The sequence below is a fragment of the Salvelinus namaycush genome, unplaced genomic scaffold (assembly GCF_016432855.1).
Source record: "Salvelinus namaycush isolate Seneca unplaced genomic scaffold, SaNama_1.0 Scaffold31, whole genome shotgun sequence".
Lineage (NCBI taxonomy): Eukaryota > Metazoa > Chordata > Actinopteri > Salmoniformes > Salmonidae > Salvelinus > Salvelinus namaycush.
Window position 1 is genome coordinate 456,414 of NW_024060008.1, and position 5,896 is coordinate 462,309.

Consider the following 5,896-nt stretch of genomic DNA (forward strand, 5'->3'; position numbering starts at 1 on the left):
AATTATCAACCCAATATGTTAAGTGTCAAATTTGGTCAACAACTAAATGAATGGCTTATTTGCTACGTGAGGTTTACTTGATCCAACAGAAGTTTCGTAATGCCTAAGTTGTTATGTGGACACGTGACATACCGACAACTTTGATAAAAACACTATAGGAGTGGTCTCCAGATCGCTATGCATATTCATGCTAGTAGCTTAGCATCTCTCTCCATTGAATACAGGCGGTTGACGACAACAACCCTCATAGAATATAAACAATAGATTACAATAATAAGATGTATCCACCAATCCAAAGAAAGGATAGGCAGGAGCTAGACAACCCGCAGTGCCGCTTTGTGGGCAACAACTCCCCTTGTTAGGGCGGAGAGACATCTTGTCAGTATATCCATAATCTTTGTTGTAGCCAACCCAACTCTCGCATTGCACTATTGGGGGGCACGGTGTGTAGTAAAACATCACTACATGACAATCACAACATGCCGTGCCCCCCAGTCTGCGGTCAGCAGATAGACCCTTCTCAAATATATATGTTAAGTCACTTTTTGGAAACGGAACGGAGAAAACAAGGGGTAGCTTGCTCTCTAGTCGTCTGATTCTAGACATATCAGTCATCATCCTGGGCCTTCCGTTGAAGAGGTATTGACGAGCCAACTCCGAATATCGAAAGTTAAATACGAATTTAAGGCGGTACTTACTGGTGTTAATCAGATCTCCTATCTCCACCTCTTCATCTTTCAATGTGACAGTCATCTCCCCTTCCTTCTTCACTCCAAAAACGGCATCCTCCTCTTCCTCTTTCACTCTGAACTCGTCTTCCTCTTCTTTCACTGAAACGTCTTTCTCTTCTTCTTTCACTGTAACAGCCTCATCCTCTACTTCTTGTTTTAAAGTGACATCCTCTTCTTCCTTCTCCTCTTTCACGACAATGTTCAGCCCCAGAGCTTCTTTCTCCGTCCAGCAGACCGCCTCTTCTTTAACAGAAGTGGAGAAGTTTACTGACCTCATGGTCGGGGATGTTAGCTAGCTAGCTATCATTAGCGACTAGGCTAGTACTAACTAAACCAGCCAGCTACTATAGCTGACTAATACAAAATAACGTAATATTAAATAGGTTAACAAGTAGATACGACCTATGTGTGTCGAAAACACAGTAGCTAATATACACCGAAAGCGTATAAATAGCTTGAATCTTTCGGCTATGTTGGCTAGCAAGCTACCGAGGTGGTTGACGAGCTGTTTATGAAGAACCGTCCACTAGATTATACGTCACGCTGGCAGCGTCGCCTGAAAGACGCACATCGCCGTCTGCTGACTGGAGGGGAAACGCAGTTGGGGATCACAATTTATTTTCAGACAAAGATTATTTTAAATGGATTGAATTAAATAATACCATTATATTGAGACATACAAAGGCAGGAATGTGTTGATTGATTAGTGCGGATAAAAAATGTTTACTACAGCACATTTAAGGCAGTTTCATTAAGTTATATTACATCTAAATTAGCAGCTAGCTACTGTAGGTCTATACTGCTCCTACATAGTGTAACAATACATCATGTAGATGTATATAATGACCAGACTAGGGCTATACTGCTCCTACATGGTGTAACAATACATCATGGAGATGTATATAATGAACAGACTAGGTCTATACTGCTCCGACATGGTGTAACAATACATCATGTAGATGTATATAATGAACAGACTAGGTCTATACTGCTCCTACATGGTGTAACAATACATCATGTAGATGTATATAATGAACAGACTAGGTCTATACTGCTCCTACATGGTGTAACAATACATCATGTAGATGGACACTACCATTCAAAAGTTTGGGGTCACTTTGAAATGTCCTTGTTTTTTAAAGAAAATCAATTTTTTTCATTCATTTACCTGTTTTTGCTTTGTGATTATGGGCAATGTGATGTCTTATGGGGTATTGTGATGTCAATGTTGGGTATTGTGTAGATTGATGTGGGGAAAAAATGATTGAATCAATTTTAGAATAAGGCTGTAACGTAACAAAATGTGGAAAAAGTGAAGGGGTCTGAATGCTTTCCGAATGCATTGTATATATAGGGGCAGTACTTAGTGACATCACTTCATGAAACAGGAGGTAAAAATATATAACATAGGTTCACAATATCAACATTCAATGTATCAAAATATATGACCAAGCTGGAAGTGGAAACGCCAGCCCAGCCACAATCCTAGAGGTTCACTGATGATCAACCTCCTCCTTCACATCTGACTCCTGATGATCAACCTCCTCCTTCACATCTGACTCCTGATGATCAACCTCCCCCTTCACATCTGACTCCTGATGATCAACCTCCTCCTTCACATCTGACTCCTGATGATCAACCTCCTCCTTCACATCTGACTCCCGATGATCAACCTCCTCCTTCACATCTGACTCCCGATGATCAACCTCCTCCTTCACATCTGACTCCAGTGATCAATCCAGAGCGTCTTATTTTTTGGGGAATCCCGATGGACGACGTCATCGAATAGGACGTCATCACCACCACCGCCCACAAGTTAATTGTCATTCAGGTTATCAATGGGAAGAACATTAGCAATATGTCCTGTCTGGTAACTTGTCTCGTTCAAAGGATTTACATTGGCAGGTGCACAGGGAGAAACACCATTAAAAAACTCAGTTGATCTTAAACTGCGGAAAAACTTTTGTAAGTCTTTAACTGTATCAAAGTTTGTGGCCTGTGATGTTGGGACAAATGATAGTCCCTTATTATACAAGAGACAAAATCCACAAATTCTACAGCACAACGGCAGAGTCATGTCTTCAGTGTAAAACTAACAATGACTCAATAATCCTTCTGGGAATGTTATGATGTCATAAAGTTATGGGAGGAGTTAGAAAGTTGGCTGTCAGAAGTACAGTTATACAATGTAAAATTACTTTTAATCTGTCTGTCTGTATATTTCAAAACATGGCATTTTAGGGTGCAGTGAGATACCCCAGAGTTGGACGATACTTTTCTCATCAATCATCTTAAATATGATACCTAATTAAAACCTGGAAATCAACCAATCCTCTGTTGTTAATTCAAAAGAAAGGTCAAATGCTTTATTATCTAAAAGTTTAAAGTGACGGAGAGAAAAAAAAATGGTGCTGATGCGGCCACTTGAGATGGAGGTGTGTTCTAGTGGGTCTGGGTAGGTGTGATGTAGTTAATGGAGATGGAGGTGTGTTCTAGTGGGTCTGGGCAGGTGTGATGTAGTTAAAAACTTCTTGCGACTACAGGGGGTGCTGTTCCGAATTAGCATTTTGTCGTCTCCAAATTAAACTGCCTAGTACTCAATTCTTGCTCGTACAATATGCATATTATTAATTCTATTGGATAGAAAACACTTTCTAGTTTCATACAAAGTTGGAATGATGTCTGTGGGTGACCCAGAACTCTTTCTACAGCGAAATCCATGACAGACAGTGAAAGGTCTGAGAGCGAAGCTCTGATTTCAGATCAGTTTTAAAAGTCTCTGTCTATCCTATGGAACGACACGAACTGCACCCGCCTTCCCCTGGATGTCAGTAACCAATGAGAAGTGGAATGGGCCTTCTGCGTAGCTCTCAGAGGTTATAAAGGACCAAGGAGTGAGGGTAGCCCCCCTTTCGACGCTCGCCTTTACGCAGGAAGACACCTCCGGATGCCATTTTCAAAGGCTCGGTTATCAACGTAAAATGTATCCGTCTGTAATTTAATTCGATATAGGACTTAGAAACATCATAAGGTAGTTAATTTAAACCGTTTTATAGCAATTTATATCCGTTTAGTGCGATTTTGATGCATTTCTATGTGAAGCACCGGGCACATTTCGGGGTCCCGGTCGAACGTTAGCGGGCATTTAGACGGACAAAGGACATCTTTCGACCAAAAGAAGATTAAACCCAAGAAAGAATACATTGCCCAAGAATCTGATGGAAGAACAGCTCAAAGTAAGCAATATTTAATATGATAAATCGTTGTTCTGTCGAAATATTTTAAACGCATATTTCGCCATTTTGTTTGTTATCGCGTCACTTGGCGAACCCTGTATTGAAAAGTAAGGATAATTTTAAAAATGTAAGTCAGCGGTTGCATTAAGAACTAATTTGTCTTTCGATTCCTGTCAACCCTGTATTTTTTAGTCAAGTATATGATTAGCTTTCAATTAAACTAGATCACTCTGATAGATGACGTCAGACATATTGAGGCTTGATTTCCTAGTATTTTTATTGTGTAACCACGGTTTTGTATGGCTAAATATGCACCTTTTCGAACAAACTGTATATGTATGTTGTAAAATGATGTTACAGGAGTGTCATCGGAAGAATTCTGAGAAGGTTAGTGAAAAAATTTATATATTTTGGCGATGATAACGTTATAGCTCCCTTTGCCTTGAATTCATGCTCTACTAACGTTTGTACATGTGGTATGCTAACTTATCGATTTATTGTGTTTTCGCTGAAAAACGCTTAGAAAATCTGAAATATGGTCTGAAATCACAAGAACTGTGTCTTTCCATTGCTATGCTTTGTCTATTTTTATGAAATGTTTTATGATGAGTAAATTGGTCATACACGTTGCTCTATCTAGTAATTCTAGTCGATTTGTGATGGTCGGTGCAATTGTAAACTGTGATTTCTACCTGAAATATGCACTTTTTTCTAACAACACCTATCCTATACCATAAATATGTTATCAGACTGTCATCTGATGAGTTTTTTTCTTGGTTTGTTGCTATCAATATCTTAGTTTAGCCGAATTGGTGATAGCTAGTGGTGGAGAGAGAAAATGGTGGACAAAGAAAGATGGTGTATTTTGCTAACGTGGTTAGCTAATAGATTTACATATTGTGTCTTCCCTGTAAAACATTTTAAAAAACAGAAATGATGGGTTTATTCACAAGATCTGTATCTTTCATCTGGTGTCTTGGACTTGTGATTTAATGATATTTAGATGCTACTATTTACTTGTGAAGCTATGCTAGCGATGCTAATCAGTGTGGGGGGGGTGGGGGGTGATCCCGGATACGGGGTTGATACTCGTGAAAGGTTAATGGAGATGGAGGTGTGTTCTAGTGGGTCTGGGCAGGTGTGATGTAGTTAATGGAGATGGAGGTGTGTTCTAGTGGGTCTGGGCAGGTGTGATGTAGTTAATGGAGATGGAGGTGTGTTCTAGTGGGTCTGGGCAGGTGTGATGTAGTTAATGGAGATGGAGGTGTGTTCTAGTGGGTCTGGGCAGGTGTGATGTAGTTAATGGAGATGGAGGTGTGTTCTAGTGGGTCTGGGCAGGTGTGATGTAGTTAATGGAGATGGAGGTGTGTTCTAGTGGGTCTGGGCAGGTGTGATGTAGTTAATGGAGATGGAGGTGTGTTCTAGTGGGTCTGGGCAGGTGTGATGTAGTTAATGGAGATGGAGGTGTGTTCTAGTGGGTCTGGGCAGGTGTGATGTAGTTAATGGAGATGGAGGTGTGTTCTAGTGGGTCTGGGCAGGTGTGATGTAGTTAATGGAGATGGAGGTGTGTTCTAGTGGGTCTGGGCAGGTGTGATGTAGTTAATGGAGATGGAGGTGTGTTCTAGTGGGTCTGGGCAGGTGTGATGTAGTTAATGGAGATGGAGGTGTGTTCTAGTGGGTCTGGGCAGGTGTGATGTAGTTAATGGAGATGGAGGTGTGTTCTAGTGGGTCTGGGCAGGTGTGATGTAGTTAATGGAGATGGAGGTGTGTTCTAGTGGGTCTGGGCAGGTGTGATGTAGTTAATGGAGATGGAGGTGTGTTCTAGTGGGTCTGGGCAGGTGTGATGTAGTTAATGGAGATGGAAGTGTGTTCTAGTGGGTCTGGGCAGGTGTGATGTAGTTAATGGAGATGGAGGTGTGTTCTAGTGGG